This window comes from Caretta caretta, chromosome 24 (genome assembly GCF_965140235.1).
Source record: "Caretta caretta isolate rCarCar2 chromosome 24, rCarCar1.hap1, whole genome shotgun sequence".
In the NCBI taxonomy this organism is placed as follows: domain Eukaryota; kingdom Metazoa; phylum Chordata; order Testudines; family Cheloniidae; genus Caretta; species Caretta caretta.
In genome coordinates this window covers 10,704,203-10,723,963 of record NC_134229.1, presented here as the reverse complement: position 1 = coordinate 10,723,963, position 19,761 = coordinate 10,704,203, and the positions used below count along the sequence as shown (strand labels likewise).

The 19,761-nt window shown below is 47.9% G+C and overlaps 1 protein-coding gene across 3 annotated transcripts in view; it reads left to right on the top strand.

Annotated features, from left to right (window-relative positions):
• The first annotated feature begins 11,757 nt into the window (after positions 1–11,757).
• Positions 11,758–19,761, top strand: part of DCAF8 (DDB1 and CUL4 associated factor 8) — a 55,506-nt gene continuing 47,502 nt past the window's right edge. Inside the window, exons 1-2 of one of the 3 annotated variants that reach the window (XM_048828351.2) lie at positions 11,758–11,803; positions 12,860–12,930. The gene's annotated coding sequence lies outside the window, so the exon portion shown is untranslated. Of the gene's footprint in view, positions 11,898–12,150; positions 12,432–12,859; positions 12,931–19,761 lie in introns of those variants that run through there. The other 2 variants (XM_048828350.2, XM_048828352.2) reach the window with 2 other exon arrangements.

The following is a 19,761-nucleotide window of genomic DNA, read 5'->3' as shown; positions in this document are numbered from 1 at the left end:
GGCTGGACTGTTAGGCAGGAAGATCTGGATGACCTTGAGGCCAGGAGTGACAGAAATGGGAGGAAGTTCAATAGTGCAGAGTCATGCACTTAGGGTCTAATCAGAAGAATATCTACTACCAGCCAGGGCCTCATCAGTTGGAAGCAGGAGGAGGAGAGAGCCCTGGCTGTGTGTTGATCACAAGATGACTATGAGCCACCAATGATACGGGAGCAGCGAAAAAGGCAAATGCAATCCTAGGGCATATCAGTAGGGAGAGAGAAATATTAATACCATTGTACAAGGCCCTGGGGAGACCTCAGCTGGAATACTGTGTCGAGTTCCTGTCACCCATACTGGAACAGGTGCAGAGAAGAGCTACTAAAATGATCAGGGGACAGGAGGGCCTGTCTTAGGAGACTGGAAAAGCTTGGCTTGTTTAGCCTAGCAAAAAGAAAGCTGAGTGGGGCTATGATTGCTCTCTATAAATACAGCGAGGGTTGGAGGAGATCCCAGGAATGGGGAAGAGCTATTGAAGCTAAAGGACAATGTTGGCACAAGAACAAATGGGGATAAACTGGCCGTGAACAAGTTGGAAATTAGAAGAAGGTTTCTAACCCTCGGAGGGGGAAGGTTCTGGAACAGCCTCTGCGTAGGAATTGGGGGCTGGGAGCAAACAATTTTAAGAGAGAGCTGGACAAATGTAGGAGTGTGATTGTGTGATGAGGTTGCGTGTGATGATAGGGGCAGGGCTCAGCAGCCCTGGGGCTCACTTCTTATGTCTCTAAAAGCTCATGTTTCAGTATTTCTGCAGGCTGCCTGTAGGGGTCAGGAAAGGATTCTCCTGCTACCCCTGCAATGTATTCTCTGATTTTTTGTTTTGTTTTATATCACCTTCCTCTGAAGCATCAGGGATGGCCACGGCTGGGGGTGGGACATTGGACAGGGAGGGCCTGACCTCTGAGGTGGCATCCAGCATTCTCTCAGGTGCTTGGCTGGCTGGTTCTCGCTCACCTGCTCAGAGTCCCCCTGATTGCCATATGTGGGTGTGATGGGTTACCGCACCCACACACACTCTGGGGTGCCACCTAATGTACTGGGGTACCACTGAGCCTCCCTGTTTCAGCAGCCTGGGCTCCCTCACCCTGTCCTGCTGTGCCTCCTCCAGCACACACACAGGTAGGGACACGCCCAGCTGCAGAAAGACACAGACACTGAAATAAGAACTGCGTGGAAAGGCTTTCAGCTAGGGAATTGTCCAGCACTCAAGTGCACTCCCCTCTGGAGAGTCAACCCAAAATTGTAGTGTTTTGCGCTGCACCGAGAACTGTACAGTGTAAGCTAATTGAAATTTGCCCTCTCCCTCAATGTGGAAAGAGATAAGCACACTTTTGGCCCCCCAGTTATGAATTCCACCAACTGGTTTAGAGATAAACAAAAACAAGTTTATTAACTACAAAAGATAGGTTTGAAGTGATTATAAGGGATAGGAAACAGCAAAGCAGATTACGGAACAAATAAAACACACAAATTAAGCTTGATACATTAAAGAAACTGCTTACAAGTAGTAATTTCTAACCTTAAAGGCCAGACACCTTTTCCAGCCTGGGCTCAGCTATTCTGCCCCCCCACCCCCCTTCTCTTTGTTTCTTCGATGTTTCCAGCAGTCATCCTGGGCGGGATTCAGTGAAGAAAGAACCTAGATTAACTCACTTCCCTGCCTTAAATAGGATTTACATATGGCGGGAATCCTTCTTTCCCCAGTTTGATCCCCACCCCCTATTAGTGGAAGATAGTCCAAGATGGAATCCAGTACCAGATGACATGGTCACATAACCCTGCAGTGTCAAAGCAGCCATGAGTGAAGGTTATTTGCAGCATCCCTGGAAACTTCTCAGGAAGGTGGGAGATTAGCATCTTCAAAGTCCTAGTGTTCCCCCTAATGGCCCATCCAGGCTGATTGCATTTTGTCTGGTGGGCATTCCCCAGGTATAAACACAGTTGTAATAGGTACATAGCCAATATTCCCAACTTCGGATACAAAAATGATACATGCCTACAAATAGGATAATCATAGTCAGTACATCATTACCTTTCCAATGATACCTTACATGTCCCATCTTGCACAAAAAAATCTTAGTTATGCCATATTCATATCATGACCATATCTCTATGGTATAGTGTCACAGTGGGGTCAGGCGGGAATTTCCCCCCAACTCAGATTGGCAATGACCTGGGGGAGGAGGGGTTGCCTTTCTCTTCAGTATGTGAGCCACTTGGCAGGATTATCTAGGTATTTCTCATGGAATCATTTCCCTGCCATTGCAGGGGCCTCGGACACTGGTGCACCTTGGTCTCTCCTATTCTCTGCCTGTGGCACATCATCTCGTCTCGTGCGGGCTGGAATACTTCAGTCTACTTTGGTTGTTGGGTTTAGTGTGTGGGTGCTGGGTGGGGTTGGTGGACCGTGAGATACAAGAGGTCAGATTAGACGATCTGGCCACCCCTTCTGGCTTTAAACTCTGACTCTACTTACCAGTGGATTGCAGTTGCCTCTCATGACCGCTGTTTTTATTGTGAGCAGTTCTTAAAAAACCCGTGTGACCGGGTCCTAGGGGGGAGCCAGCTATGGTCACTCAATTAGGGTGAACTGCAAAGGACGGGGCAGACAATCCCCGTAAACCTGGTGGCTATTCCAATACGTGGATTAACCAAGGCAGCATAAAAAAGCTTCTTTATTACTTTACTGGTTACTCAGAAGTCCAAACAGCACAGTTCCCTTAAAGTGATCCAGCCTCCGGCCTCCATCCAGGTACCCACGTCAAATATGATCATTTCTGAAAATCTTGTTTCATCATATAAAAGAGAAGGTCCTACCAATCCCAAAGGATCAGACCAATCCCAAAGGATTAACCTCCTAGGTTAATGGATGTTTCAGATTTTGCCCAAAGACACGCTACAGCCAATTCTTATTAACGAAACTAAAATTTATTCAAAAAACAAAAGAGAGAGAGAGTATGGTTAAAAGATCAATATACAGACAGACATGAGTTCAATTCACTGAGCTTCAGATTCACAGCAGAGATGGTGAGCTTTGTAGTTGCAAAGAGTTCCTTTAGAATTCAGTTCATAGGTCATAATCCAATGTCCAAATCTCATATTCAGGGCGTACCAGTATAACTGGGACCTCAGTCTTGTGACTCAAACTTCCCCTGAAGAAGTCTAAGCAGATCTGAAATGACAGAATCAGGGCCCAAGGATCTCTTTTGACAAGTTGGAATTCCTTAGGAAACAAAAGGTAATTAGGATTACTTTGAAGGAGATCCATCACCGGTACTTAGCTATACAAATTAACATAAGGCCATTTGCTTGTTCCTCCACCATTCACAGATTATTTACTATACATTTCAAAGAGAGATGAATACAGAGAAATCCCGTGTTTGCAATTCATTTAAATGCTCGGATGTTCTTTTGACCTCTGAATTATCAGAATACAGCATAGACAGGGATTGTTGATTACATTGTGGACCCTACTCACCCATATGTAAATACACAAAACACAAACATTATCTCCCCACAGGTCTTTTGAGGGTTATTTATTTTGCAGGATGTTTAACCCTTTCTAGCCATGTGTCACGCCCTGTTTAATGCCTTGATTATCATACACATTGTAAAGAGAGGTTTCAGAGGAACAGCCGTGTTAGTCTGTATTCGCAAAAAGAAAAGGAGTACTTGTGGCACCTTAGAGACTAACCAATTTATTTGAGCATGAGCTTTCGTGAGCTACAGCTCAAAGAGAGTGGTCACTTTGGATGGGCTATTACCAGCAGGAGAGTGAGTTGGGGGGGGGGGGGGCAGAGGGTGAGAAAACCTGGATTTGTGCTGGAAATGGCCCAAGGTATACATCTGATGAAGTGAGCTGTAGCTCACGAAAGCTCATGCTCAAATAGATTGGTTAGTCTCTAAGGTGCCACAAGTACTCCTTTTCTTTTTGCGAATACAGACTAACACGGCTGTTCCTCTGATACACATTGTAATCACTTTAGATAAGCTAGTGATCACTTTAGATAAGCTATTACCAGCAGGAGAGTAGGGTGGGAGGAGGTATTGTTTCATGGTCTCTGTGTATATAATGTCTTCTGCAGTTTCCACAGTGCATCCGATGGAGTGAGCTGTAGCTCACGAAAGCTTATGCTCAAATAAATTGGTTAGTCTCTAAGGTGCCACAAGTACTCCTTTTCTTTTTGCAAATACAGACTAACACGGCTGTTACTCTGAAACCTGTTTAATGCTGATTACTGATACCCGGATGAAACTCCAGGGGCTATTTGAGGATGCGGAAAGGAATACCCACAGGACAGGGCTGGTCAATGCTCCCAGAGGTGTGTGGGGATCTTTAATGATAGCCTGGGAGTACAATGGAGTAAAATCTCATTCCGTGGGCAAGTTAGTGATAGAAATGGAAGGGGGGTGGGTGTCATTTCAGTGTGTTACCCTCTGTGGTGCAGTGGGGCAACTCGCTCCCCACACCCTCGCTCCAGGTCCTTAAGTAGTAGAACTGTTGATAATAGGTCATTGGAAATGGGTCAAGTAGGGGGTTGTTCGAAAGCCTATTCTCCCACTAATACAATGGTACCAACCATGACAAGCCTAGAACAATTGCACAGATGTATATTTGAGAATGTTTAAAAAGCAGGATTTATTGAATTCTACTTTATGCAGGGATGCATTGCTCACACGTCAAGGAACACTGGGCTTTAGTAATCCTCAGGAAGTTAGCCTCAGCATGTCGGAGTGAAAACATATATTCCTCAGTGTTGTCCCTCTTTAGGCCACCAGCACGAGATGTTTTGTCGCCCTGATCCTCATCTGCATCATATTCACACATCTCCACACAAAGCAGGCTGCTGGCCAAACTTTTGCAGGGTGGTGAGCATCTGGTGTTGGCATGTGAGCATTTGATTAGCTGAAGGATTGGTTTGGGAGTGCATGGTGTTTCATACATAACTGGTGTGATCAGTTCATCCTCCAAGACCCATCCCTGCCTGATAGGAGAGGGTAGTTTTGGATGTGCTTGATCATCCTGGAGCCATTTCATTGCTTGATAATTTGCCCAATTGATAGCAGGTATAAATGCACCCCTTGCAGGGGTGAAAGTAACTTAAAGGACTTACCGGTACTCTGGAGTCCTGAGCAGGGGGCATGACCTCAACTGGAAGAGGGGGAGCCTTTAGAGGCCCGGGCCCTTTAAATCGAGATTTAAAGGGCCCCAGGCTCCGGCTGCTGTAGTGGCAGCTGGGAGCCCCAGGCCCTTTAAATCACTGCCGGGAGCTACCAGCCACCTGAGCCCTGCTGGCAGAGCCCCGGGGTAGCAGCGGCGGCCGGGGCTCTGGCGGTGATTTAAAGGGCCAGGGGCTCCCAGCTGCTGCTACCGCAGCGCAGCCCTGGGCCCTTTAAATTGCCACCACTACCCCGGGGGTCTGGCAGTGGGGCTCAGAAGGCGATTTAAAGGGCCTGGGGCTCCGGCCGTCGCTGCCACCCCAGGCCCTTTAAATCTCTGCTGGCTCCGGCAGCAGGGCTCTGGTGGCAATTTAAAGGGCCCAGGGTGGTAGCGGCAACCGGAGCCCAGGGCTCTTTAAATTGCCACCAGAGCCCCGCTGCCGCTACCCCAGGGCTCTGGCAGCGGGGTTTGGGTGGCGATTTAAAGGGCCCAGGGCTCCGGCCACCACTACAGCCCTGGGCCCTTTAAATCGCCGCTGGAGCCCCCAGGGTCCCGGTCACCTCTGCTACCCAGGGGCTGAGTGATAGGAACACAGCTCTGAGGGATACGTCGTGGGACCTAATATAAGGCAAGTCTTGCCCACAGCTGGCCTTGTCTCAAAGTCTTCAACTTTTTCTTGATGCTTGATGTACTTCCTCTCCAAGCTGGCCAAGTTCAGTTTATGGGTGCATGTAAAGTGACACAGAGCATTGTGTTTAGCCAGGTTCCTCACAGTGGTGTTTGCCAAAGATTCAGCCACTAGTCAGTACTCTTTGTCTCCCCATTGATACCTAAAACTGATCAAGACCAAAGTAAAAGCAAGGATTTTGGAATAAATTCCTTTGGGATTGTAATTAATCATGTTACATAATGTACATTAGGTATGTGTATACCATTTGCAGACGGATTCCAGTAACATCTGCTGGATGCTGACATCTTAATCAGTGCCTCCTGTTCAAGCTGTCCTATAGTGACTTGAGTGTGAGTGCCATCCTCACGGCAGGCTGTGAAGAAGCAGGACACAAACCCCACATTGGCTGTGAATGCTATACTTAGCATTCACCAACTATTTATTAAGTGTAAACTCCTCATGGCCTATAACAGCCTAACCATGGAGTCACAGACAGTACTCTGTGACTCTTGGGTACTCTGACCTATCTCACCATGCACGTAAGCTTACCTTTTGTGATAGAGGGTCCCTTACCCCCAAACATCCCAGCAATATTCAGGTTACATCCAGTCCCAAAGGACAGGTCATTTGCACTTTAGGTCTCACATCAAAGGCAAGGTTTGTAGCCAATCCTAAATAAACTATCCAAAGATGTATTAACCAGGAAGAGGAAAGCCAGAAGCTGGGAATGAACGACAGGGGATGGATCACTTGATGATTACCTGTTCTGTTCATTCCCTCTGAAGCACCTGGTGTTTCTCAATGTCAGAAGACAGGATACTGAGCTAGATGGACATTTGGTCTGATCCAGTATGGCTGTTCTTACTTTCTTATGAAATGAAAGTTATTTACAAGGTTAAAGCAGGTAAACATAGATACACAAATGAGTTCTAATCTTAAATTTCAAAAAGTAATAGAAGCTTCTAGGACAAAGCAAGCTCTATATGTCCTTTAGGGCTAACCCAGGCCAAGCCCTGGAGATCTTTCGCTTATGCTTAGTAATCCTTGCCTCTCGGGGTACGCTTACACAGGGACTAAAAGCCCACAGGTCAGATGACTTAGGCTTGCAGGGCTTGGACTCTCGAGCTGAAAGATTGTTGTACAGCTGTTCAGGCTCGGACTGGAGACCAAGTTCTGGGACACTGCAAGGGTGGAGACCCCGGAGCTTGGGCTCCAGCCTGAGCCTGAATGTCTCCACAGCAATTTTTAGCCCTGCAAACCCGAGGCAGCTGACCTAGGCCAGCTGTGGCCGTGCCACAGGTCTTTTGTCCCTGTGTCAACATACCCTCAGAGTCCAAGAAGCATAAAAGATACAGTTCCTCCTTGTTGGGGCTTTTTATTTCTTCCCCCTTTCTACTTTGAGTTGCAAATTCAGCTCTTGGGAGGAACTCACTTGCATGTCTCCTCTTTGCTGACTGCTTTCCCTCCTTGCACCCCATAAAGTCTTTTGTCATCTGATGTTCCACAACAGTTGGGTGTCACTGGGCCTTCTGTGTGGGGCAGCAGATAAAGCCTCCGGCTGGAGACTCAGATTTCACACTAGTTAGTTTGTCTCTTTCCTTTCTGGTGACTTGTACATGCTTTCAATGCCAATCTTTCAATAGGGGATATGGATGTTATAAGTGAGATTAATGCAGGCAGCAGTTGACAAGCCTTCAATAAAGTCTAATCACTTAGCATATTTTTATAACTCTAATACCTATTTTAACAATATTAACCCACGGGGGAGCCAGACCAATTCCAGCTCTGTGTGTTTGTCAGCGTTCGGCTGAGAAATGGGGCCTTTGGATGAGTTGTCCCATGGCCTGCCAGCATCATGCTCATTACAACTCTTGTGACATCATATACAAAGCTGGTAATCAATACCACTGAACCGCGTTGTTGCTTTTTGCCGATGATGGCAAATCAACTTTCAGCACTCCTTCCACTTATAGTAATCTGTACCGTTACAAAAATTATGCTGGTATCATGTTCAGAGCATTAACTGGTAACACGATGTTGTCAGGCAAGGGCCGCAATTTAGCTTTGGGAGGGCGGCAGGTTTGACACACACGTTAAGGTATAATTTAAAAAACTCTTGATTTCTAAACATTTTCTTGGATGTGTATTTGCATAGTTGTTCTAGGTTTCTCATGTTTGGTACCACTGTGTTCATGGGAGAAAGGGCTTTCGAATGATTCCCAACTCGACCCATTTCCAGCGACAGTGCATTATCAAAATTTCCCCTTACCTGGGGTCCTGGAGCTAAGAACAGGGGCAGAGTGGGCAGTGAGTGCCCCGGCCATGCCACAGAGGGAGACATTGTGAAATTATGATTGTGTAGAGTTTTATGAATCAACTGACACCCCCCTTCCCTTCCGATCATTAACTTGCCCACGGAATTACACATGCTGCTATGACATGACCAGCAGCAGTCAGGACAAAAGATTCTACCTCTGGCCAGAAGGTTGCTGCTGGGTTGTGTCTGTGAAGTCTTTCAGTGATTGAAAGAGTCTATTTGCCCAGCCTCCCGACAAAGGGTCATATGCTTAGCAATTGTAACTCTATTGAACTGAGCAGAGCAGGGCTAGTTTTTGACCAGCTGAGGATCTAGCCTAACATCTTCACTGCTGTTTTATCGCTGTCCCTAAAATCAAAGTTGTTGCAGGATTTGCAGGGATTTAAAAGCCAAACCCTCTTGTGCCAGCCCCCGGGGTTACTGGTGTCCTGCCCTTTTCAAAAAGGAAAAGAGTGCCCATGCACCTCGCAAGTGTCGCAGCACGTGGACCAGCAGCAAAGTGGAAGATCATAGAATCATAGAATATTAGGGTTGGACGAGACCTCAGGAGTCATCTTGTCCAATCCCCAGCTCAAAGCAGGACTAACACCAACTAAATCATCCCAGCCAAGGCTTTGTCAAGCCGGGACTTAAAAACCTCTAAGGATGGAGATTCCACCACCTCCCTAGGTAACCCATTCCAGCGCTTCACCACCCTCCTAGTGAAATAGTGTTTTTGAATATCCAACCTAGATCTCCCCCACTGCAATTTGAGACCATTGCTCCTTGTTCTGTCATCTGCCACCACTGAGAACAGCTGAGCTCCATCCTCTTTGGAACCCCCCTTCAGGTAGTTGAAGGTTGCTATCAAATCCCCCCTCACTCTTCTCTTCTGCAGACTAAATAACCCCAGTTTCCTCAGCCTCTCCTCGTGAGTCATGTGCCCCAGACCCCAAATAATGTTCATTGCCTTCCACTGGACTCTCTCCAATTTGTCCACATCCCTTCTGTAGTGGGGAGACCAAAACTGGACACAATACTCCAGGTGTGGCCTCACCAGTGCCGAACAGATCCAAAGCTTAGATCTGGATTGCAAATGTATGTGGCCCAGTGCATGTTAATATTTGTCAAATCAGGTTAAGGGGTTGAAAGAGTGTACTACATAATGAGTGTGTGTTCTTGGAAAGATGTTATGACTTATTTACATGACTTTTCCCCTGCTTGACTTTTCCTTGAAGGACATCGAGCCTGTTCTTCCCTGTGTATTTGTAGGAGGAGGTTTCCTTAGAGCAGCAAAAGAGCTTTCTCTGCCCCTCAGTGAAAGGCGAGAGATGTTGGAATACCGATTTCGAAGTCCTAGCGTGTGGGGGAGAGGGAGCAGGCATTGTGTTGCAGAGGTCAAAGCCATGGGGAGATCTCTCTGATCACAAGACTCCTGAGACTACAGTTGGCGCTAGGCCCCATTGGGCACGGCCACTCGAAGATCACAGCCATGGAAGCAGCAGAGGCCACAGCCCAACAAGTGACTGAATCAAATTAAAACACGTTATTATTTGGTGATAATACCTAGCTCTTATCTAGCACTTTTCACCAGGAGATCTCAAAGTGCTTTAGAGAGGAGGTCAGTCTCACTATCCCCATTTTCCAGAGGAGGCAGCTGAGTCACAGAGAGGAGAAGTGATGTGCCCAGCATTACCCAGCAGCATCAGTGGCAGAGTGGGGAACAGAACTCAGGTTTCCTGAGTCCCAGCCCAGTGCTCTAGCCACTACATCACACTGCCTCCCCAAGAATCTCTTGTTCTTGGCTCCAGGATTGTGGCCCTGTGGCGGAGTGGGAATTTTTCATAATATTTTGGATGAGTATTGTGTGCCTCAGTTTCCCCGATGAGCTACATGGTTAACTAGATGGGGGGGAAAGATTGTTTACTCATTGCAGAGATACAGGTGTGACTGACACCCAGCTTTCTGGGGCCCAGGACCATGGAGAGTCCCGGAAGACAATTTGGTATCCTACCAACTGAATGACCGTGGATAGCCCATCCTCTGCAGGAAGCCACTCGATTGTGACTAGCTGGAGAACAAAGGGCTTGGAGGAGGTTCAGGTGGAGTGGTTAAGTGTGGGCTGCTGAAAGCAGGAAGCTTCTGAACAGAGACTAAGAAAGGTTCAGAAGAGAGCTCTGGGTTGTGAACTAACCCAGATGGACTATGCTGTAACTTTCTATTCTCTGTGCTAACCAAGGGCTTTCTACACTGTGTTCCAGACATCTAATAAACCCTTCTGCTTTTACAATGCTGGATAAGAGTCACTCCATATTAAGGAAACTGGGAGGGGCGGGGGATTGCTCCCTTTAAGTGTGTAAGTCTCACTCTGGGGTCCAGTGCAGGTGGACTTGCTACAGGAAGCTCACAGCAGTGAAGCAGGGGTGCTGAAGTCTCTGATGTTCATTCCCAGGAAGCAGTGAAACCAAGAGGCTTACTCCAGTGAGAGACTGTGACCCTAAGGGGGCTGACGCCCTGAAGGCATTCTCCCAGGGACTGTTTCAGAGCCGTATGAGAGCACTGGACCTGTGGATCCATGACAGGCGCCTCCCCTCGAGCCCACCAGCCAAGACCGCCCCAAGCTCCTTCCAGATGGGGCTGTCATGCGGGGAAGTCCGACGCTAGAGGGTCAGGGATCCCATCATGGGGAAAAGAGAGTAGAAAGGGAAAGGATCAGGTTGAAGGGGCTGATCCATCCCTTCTGGGATCCCAGTGCAGAGGGTGCAGCCCTATGGCGTGTACCTGGCCTCCTGGTGGGAGTCTGTTTGGGGGAGGCCTGGCCTGTGATTGACCCAATCAGCAGTTGTTTGGGGCCAAAGCACGGGAGGCGGCAGGGAGGGCAGCCACCCTGCTGCTTACCGCATTGGCCATGCCAGGGGTGGAGGGAGTCAGTGAAAACGCAGGCCCTGCTCGCAGCACCAACATACAAAAATAGAAACTCTGGTGGCGTGAGAAATGATTGCCCTGCCCCCGCGTGAGGCACTTCCCAGTCCCAAAGCAGCGCGGGCAGCCCCGGGCTTACGGGCAGCCCCATAACAAAGCAGCAGGCCTAGCCCAGCGCATCAGTCCAAGGCGGAAAGGGGGGTGGCCGCCCACCCGTGGGATGGATGGGGACAAGGTGCTGGGTGGCTTGAGCTCCCAAGGGAGCACAGCTGAGGGGGTCTCCCGAGGGAAGAGGCTGAAGTCAGGGAGAGGAGCAATGACCCTACAATATCCCGGGTTGCAGTGACCCTACAATAACAGAGCGGGGCTCCCCCAGGCAGGCTGCACTGGAAACCTGGGGCTGAGGAGGGGGCGGCCCTACAATGACACTGCAGGCGGAGGTGATGAGACGGGGCAGCTAAGGGGGGGGGGTCTTTAATACCGGGGACCCGCCAATAGCACAGGGGTCTAATGGGGGAGGGGAATTTACAATCACGGCGGATCTGGCGCGGGCAGACCCGTCCCTCACACGGGCCCCCGCCGGGCCCCACCCCCTCGGCCGCGACCCTACAATAACAATCCCCAGGCACTGAGGGGAGCGGGTGTCGCGAAGCCGCCGCTGCCGTAAAGCGCGGGCGGGAGCCGCAAAGCGTCCCCGGCGGAGGGAGGCGGCGCAGTAAGATGGCGGCTGGGCCCGGAGCCGGTGGCGGGGGAGCGGCTCGGGGAAGCAGGATCCCGGCCTGAGCGGGCCCGGGGCCGCCGGGAGTAGGGTCCGTCCACGTCCCCCGGAGCCGCGGCCTGAGCGGGCCCCGCTCCTGGGACCCCCGGCACAGGCCCGGCCCCGCTCCCCTCCCCTCCCCCAACCGGGCCCTGGCCCCGGCCCCGCTCCCCTCCCCCAACCGGGCCCCGGCCCCGCTCCCCTCCCCCAACCGGGCCCCGGCCCCGCTCCCCTCCCCCAACCGGGCCCTGGCCCCGGCCCCGCTCCCCTCCCCCAACCGGGCCCCGGCCCCGCTCCCCTCCCCCAACCCATAGCCAGGACCCGATCCCCTCCCGGGACTGGCCTGCTCCCCTTCCCCTCCCCCAACCTATAGCCCGGCCCCGCTCCCCTAACCCTTTGCCAGAGCCCGGTCCCGCTCCTCTCCCCCTCCCAGGACAGGTCCTGCTCCTGCCCTGAACCCACTTCTCCCCTCTCCCGTGCAGGCCCAGGGTTCCCAGCCATTAGAACCAAGGCCTCCCTTACCCCCTGCTCGGGCTCGTCCTCTGTGGTTAGGGGATTGCTCCTGGATCTTCCATCCCCAGTGCAGGTGCCTGGCGACCCAGCCCAGCCTGCACCTGCCCAGCTTTCCTTTCCTGGCCCCGCAGGGTCATGGCTATGCTCTCGCTCCCTCCCCGCTATCTGAGAAAGGCTGAACCTGCCTGATTCTCCAGGTTTAGCTTTAATGGTGCCCAGTGTATGGGGAGACTTGTGAACTGTATTTGGGGGGCAGGGAGCAGGTGTCTTTTCTGGGGTTCACCGAGGGTGTCTGTCAGGCCCTCGCCAACCCACACTCTAGGCTTGCATGAAATACTCTTGCTACATTTAATCTTTAATTAAAACAAACATACATGTACTGGGAGGAATGGGGTGGATGAAGTCTGGTCTGAGCTATCTTTACTTCAGAGTAATAAGGTGCAAGAGGGTGAGATCAGTTATAAATGACACCTCTTAAATTTAAACTGTAATTTTTCTCAGTCTCTCAGCAAATCTACAGAGCCAGTTTCCCAGGTGCTGCTGGGCCTGTGTGGTGGATAGAAGTAGGAAAGGTGAGTGCCTCTAAAACTGTCTTTTGTTCAGTCTAATGTATCCCAGCCTGGGGCCAGCAACTTTCTTTTCTTTTCTATTCTTCTCTGGTTTTGTTTGTTTTTTGGACTGGTGAGTAAAATATATGGGGTTTGTTGTTTTTCTAAGGTGAGTGACTAGATAAGCCTGGGCTAGTAAACTGCTGCTCATTTGCTTGAGACTGTGTTCTCTAGGAGTTAAAGCAGCAGATTGGGAATCAGGACCCCTGGGTTCTGTTTCCTTTTCTGCCACTGATTCTTCATAAGAACAAGGGAATTGCCATACAGACTCATGCCAATGGGCAGGTTAGTTCAGTATCCTGTTTCCAGCATCACCTGTAATAGATGCTTTAGAGAAAGGTGCAAGAAACCCTTTAACGGACAGCCTGGAAGAAACTTCCAATGAACGGGTTATACCATAACCCTAGTAATTTGGCTTATGTTGTGCAGCAGCAGGGCTTATATATATGTATCCTTTTCTTATCCTGTGTAATGTAACTGGATGTTATCCATGTAAGTGTTTAATCCTATTTATTATCCTACTGAGCTTTTGTCCACAGTGATTTCTTGTGGCAATGAATTCCGTGTGTTAATTGTGCTGTTTGTTTTTAAGTTTTAAACATGTTGCCTTTTATCCGAATTGGATATCCCTTTCTTGTAATGACTCTAGAAATGGGAAATAGTATTACCTTATCTCCTTCTGTGCTATTTCTTAGTTTGTGTCTCTGTCGTGTCTCTTCTTATTTATCTTCCTTAAAGTAAGGAGTTGTCAACTTTTAGAAAGCTGCATTGCTATAACCAGACCGGTATAGTTAAATAGGTACAACTGCCCTCCCCCTCCAAATGGGCACAGTTCTAGCAATAAAGGTACTGATACTAGTATAACTCTCCTCCTATGAGAACAGGGAGTAACGTACCGGTGTATATGCCACCTTTATAGTTGCATATATTGCATTTATGCTAGGTCTTCTACCTGAATGACTAGCTAATACAAAATCACATCCCTAAGTGACGTAGTTCTACTAGTAAAGCTTACAAGTATAGATAGACTAGGTTTATGAGTCCCAGTCTTTTCATTCTCCCTTCGTATGGAAATCTTTCCATGCCTCTGATCACTCTCACCTACCTATCTTAGAACTTCCTGAAATAAGGTGGCCAGAAATGAGCACAGTAACCCAGGTGAAGGGGGTCCCATTGACTTCTCAATAGCTTTATAATATTTGCTGTCTTGTTGCCTGTACGTCAGAACACACTAGAGTTTTTTTTTTTTTTTTTTTTTTACAGCATTGCACGTTGAAGTGTCCAAAAATGATGCCCAAGTCTCTTTCCTGAGTGGCTAATTAATTAAGGCCTGGTCTGCACTTGACAGTTTGGCCAATCTTTATTTTGGTTAGAGGGGTGAATTTTTTTTTTTTACTGAAATCACTGTATCCACACGAGCTCTTTTGCAGGTATAAAAGTGATTTATACAGGTACAAATATATCTCTATGAGAAGGAGAATAGCCCTACTGAGGCTATAGCTACATTACTGAGCCTATGCTGACATAGTCCCCTAGTGTAGATGCAGTATACAATGACAGAAGGAGGCGTTCTGCCAGCATAGGAACACCACCTCCCATTAGCTGGGCTGACAGGAGCACACACTGTTGGCATAGCTTTCCCTACACTGAGGGTTTTGTCACCATTGTTCTGTCGCTATGGTGTGTGGTTTTTTCTCTCCCCCCCTCCCCCCCCCGACCTAGCTATGCTAGTATAAGTTTTAAGTGCACACCAGGTGTGGGATAAAGCACCTTTATACTGTGATAACTGTGCTCTCGCTAAGGGGTTGAACTGCTTTGACTATACATGTACAGCTAAAGGGGTACAAGCCTTGTTTGTAGATAACCCATAGTATGTGTGAGTAACTCAAGGATTGTTCTTTCTAGTGTACGCTACCTTGTGTTTCACACTGAATTTCATTAGCCATCATGCTGCCCAGTTGCGTGATGTCAGGCAAATCACATCTTCTCTTCTCCTGCCAAATGGAGTCCCTGATCTCTCCAAACAGGGTGTGGGTGAACCTGAATGTGAAGGGTTCTGATTCTCTCTCTGACAAATGGGGGAGGGGGATCTCTCTCTCTTACAGTTTGGCAACACTTGAGAGGTTGGTTGTGTCAAAGCCTCATTGAGTTGAATTGAGTGCCTTGGATATGGCATGTAAAGTGGTGGTGTTCATTGACCAAGGCTGTTCCATTGTGCTTCAGAACTAGCATATTGTGCAGTAATTTAAAGGTGTCCGGTTTGTGGTGGCTTTGAGGTGCTTTATCTCTAAAAGGAAAACCTTCATTTAATGGGTTATATTCCCCCCCCCCCCCCCCCACACACACACACACACTCACACACGATTTTTAAGGAAAAAGATAGCCAAGAGCTGATTTGTGTGCCCCTCAAGAGAGGGTGAATCGAAATTAAAGTGTGTATATATTACTCAGGACGCTGCCAGGTTTAAAAAAAAAATCATACAATTTTCCCAATTAAGTGCATCCCAATTAACGGAAATCTGCATGTTTTGTGTGATCTTCAGGACCTGTGTTAGCCTCATAGCTTCCCTAGTATGGGGAGGGCCTTTCTAAAAACATGCCCACTGTTGATACAACTGGTTCTGCTCTCTTGATATTAACTGCATTTGGGGCCCTAAGAGGCAGATTGCTGGTGTTTCTAACACCATCTTGATTCGATCTGCTTGTAGTATGCTTGTATGATATGCTGTTAAAAATGCTGGCAACCTGTCTACAGGAGAACCTGGTCCTGCACAGAGCACCATGCAAGAGGACATCTGGACTCATGCAGTTCTCTCTGCAGAATCGTGTCTTAAGGCTTCCAGTGTTGCTAACATTTGGAGATCTTTAGAAAATGTTCCTGTTATAAATAGGATATTGATAGTGAATGGCAATGACTGATGACTAATCAGTACAGGATTGGCATAACCTTTGCTTAACAGTGAGCTCATTTAGCTAGTGCCACTAGGGTAAGTGGCCTTTATCCAGGTTTTCCATGGGTATGACTTTCTATTGAACCTCTGGTTAGTTAATATAGAAAATAACAAATAAAGATGTGTGTTTGGGAGGGGTGGGGGAAACGAGGAGATTTGCATAGTGGTAGCACTTAGGGTCCCCAGTCGTAGATCAGGATCCTGTTGTGCTAGGTGCTGGACAAACACATCAAAAAGGTGGTTCCTGCCTTGAAGAGCTGACAAGCTCAAGTAATGTGTATCAACACAATAACGGATTTCCAGTCTCTTCAGGCTTTTTGGTAAAGTCTCATCACTTAACTGAGATCAGACTCTACTGGGAAGGCTCAACTAAGAGAGGTCTTCTGTAGTTGAGAAACAAAGTCCCCTTGAGTTTACTGAATTGCTTCTTTTTATGTGTCAGAGGCAGCATTTGTCTTGTGGAAGAGGCCCCAAACAGGTAGTCAGAGGACTTTGTTTCTACTCCCAGTTCTGTCACTGACTTGCTCTGACATTGGGCAAGTCACTTCCCCTCTCTGTGCGTCTGGTTCCCCGTCTTACAGATGGGCGTAATGATACTCATCCGTCTCCACAACACACTGACATCTGTGGATGGAAGGTACCATGGAAGTACGGTTTTTAAAACTAAAAGGATTTCCTAAGCATCTAATGTGCTCTCTCCTGTGGGTAGGCAGTAAAACTAAAATAAACAGCATCCATGGAAGTATTAAGTCTGGTCAGTTTCACTGTCAGGTTCTCATGCACTAGGACAGTATAAATCCCCATCACTCTAAGGCAAGGCTTAAGACCAATCAAATTATTTTCATTGAAATTAAAATAAAATCATGTAAATATCAGTTGACATCCCCATCCCTCTTATTTCTGAATTATTTTTGTAATACTGAGGGACAGTGTTGTATGAGTTGTAGCTGGGAGAACTTGGGAAAGAGAATGAACAGTATCTGTCTGGCTGGAATGCCATTAGCTGCTCTGCTGGCTGGCCTAGGAGCTATGCCCTAGAAAAGAATGATGGTGGAGAGTTATGGCAGAGAGCTGGCATGGGGTTGGGGCTCCAGCCCTGTGCCTTAACCACAAGACTAATTTTCTCCTCCACGATCCATTTATTAGCATTTCGTAACATGGAAACCCCTCTTCTGGTGAGCATAGCAGTATTCCTTCTGCATGGTGTAAGTGCAGGATGTGGGGAATCCTCGAGTTTTTAATGGATTCACCCTAAACCTGTGGTTTTCGTACTGTGTTATTGGGTTTCGCATATTTCACACATCTGAAATGTAACTGAATGCTCAATAGTAGAATGTGTCCTTTGGAAGGTGGGGGTCCCCGCGGGGCTAGCTGCAGCTATCTACTGAGAGTCCGAGTGCTGCCTTTTTTGACATACTCCTAGAGTGGCATGTTGGGATGAAAGGATTATTAGGCTGTGTAAGATCTTGATCAAGTTACATTTTGGGCCTAAATCACCTGACAGCCTCTGTTGTACTTAAAGGAGCACTGTCTTAGGTTGCCATACTCCAGTACTTAGGAGAAAACCCTGCTTAAATATAGGAGCCTCAAGTGAACAAATACAAGGCGGTGAGAGTGTACAAGAGATCCAGTTATGCCAATACATAGGGTTGTGTTCACAATAGTGATCTGTCTGCAAAGACCCATGGGGTTTTTGCTGTCTGGTAAAGCAGACTGAAATCAGGATGACCCTGAAGGTAGGGAGTCTTTAGTAGACCAGAGAAAAGCCTGACATTTTTCATACTGCTGCCCTATCTCCACAGCCATCGTGCCTGTGTGGTCCAAATGTGGCTGCAATACTGTGTGTTCTGGCAGAGCTAGTCCATTAGTGTGTTTATAGCTACATATCCATTATAATAATGGATTGTTCAGTAACTAAGGAGCTATAAATATCAATTCAACACTCTTAAAATGGGTTGGTGTGCAGTATTTTAATCCTGTTGTTGGACTTTGTATTGCATACAACTGAAGTGTAATTGAGTGACAATCGTCACTTGCAAGGTGGGGGCAGGGGCTAACTGGCTTCCTACTGTTGGACACTACTAGATTGTAGACTTCAAAGAGTGCAAGTATGTCTGATATAAAACAGAACACACGCCAACTTGCACACAATGTCATTTGATTGGAACTAGGAATCTGCCTTCTGGAAAGAGCTTACAACGTGCCTTGCATCCTGTTTTCTCAATTTTAAAAATATCGGGTAGATGTTGTTCATAGTGGTACTGGGGCCTTCACCCCACAACTTCTATTCTAGTTAATGGAGCTTGTGGCTAATGCCACCGCACTACTTCAAAAATCTCCCCCATCACCTTTCAATGGGGCGATCTCAAAGTGCTTAAGCCTCAACTTGGTGAACTAGGCATCATCCCTGTTTGACGACTGGGGCGCTCAAGGCACAGGGCCAGGAGGTGACTGCAGCAGAGCTAGGAATAAAATCCAGTTCTCAACTCCCAGTCTTGTGCCTTAACCACAAGACTAATTTTCTTTTTCACAATCCATTTATTAGCATTTGGTAACATGGAAACCCTTCTTCTGGTGAGCATAGCAGTATTCCTTCTGCATGGTGTAAGTGCAGGATGTGGGGAATCCTCGAGTTTTTAATGGATTCACCCTAAACTTAACAACACTTGACATAGATCTTCTAGAAGCTATCCAGTGGTAATGGTTCACTTACTGGGAGCTGGGCTGGAATTGAGGGCATCCCAGAAGTGAAAGACTCCTGCCCATCTTTAACAAGCAGTAGGTTAAGGGAGGAAGGATGATCTCTTGTCTAAAACACAAGCGCTAGATATTCCATGCTCTAGGTCTTTTACTGACTTTGGGCCATGTCCCTTCAGCTCTTTGCCTTTTTCTCCACCTGTGTACAATGGGGCTAATATGTGCCACACAAGGCAGTTGGGGGGCTAAATTCAGTGACCCTTGTAGAGTGTGTACACATCCTTGGATGGCAGGTATTGGAGGGTGAATGCTCTTTCACTGAGGGCCTGGTGTGGGAGGGATGTCTAAAAGAGTTTCCCATGTGTTGCAGCATCATGTGCATTGTTACCTGCCTGTGTAATTACTGTTCCTTCAGCATCAGAGATCTGCATGGGGCTCACCCAGCCAGAGGCTGTTCTAAAGCTGGCAGTGTTTAGGGGAACAAGGTGTGGTACATTAACGTCTTCCTGCACATTGTGGTTTGACCCTTGGCTTCCTTGCATTGGGAGGCTTACTGGCTTTGAATAGAATCTAGGTATTGTGCTGGGCAGGGCCCTGGCATTGCCGCCTGGTAGTGGAATCTAGTGTATGGCAATATATGTGGTATTGGAGCCTGCTGGGGAGACGGCATCTCTTCAGCTTAACAGGAAGAGGAGATCGTCTGTCTGTAATTAAAAGGTAGGTGGTTCAGGTTTAATTGAGGATCCTGGTGTCTGTACATGGGGGCCCAGAGTGTAAGCTCTTTCGGGCAGGAGTTGCATCTTTCTGTGTGTTTGTGGGACACCAACTCTGATCTGATGCTCTGGGCACTACTGGAATGCAAATAATACATAGCTGATCTACCGAGACAGTATGCTTAGTCCCTGTCAGGTCAGGGAACAAGTGAGTGCTTTCCCTTAATGACAGTTTCCCCCACCTAATTTCTGGTCTAGCCATGTAATCTGCGGGATCCCAAGCTGTTAGAAGTGTGTGTGTTGGAGTGGGAGCAGAACAGGAGTTGCTTTCCCTTCTGGCTCCACTAATAGAGAGCAAGACTTGTTTGGGATGCTGGGCCCCAGGTGCCCGCTTAAGCTCCTGCCTGTAGAGCTGGTTTTAGAGTGTTGCATTG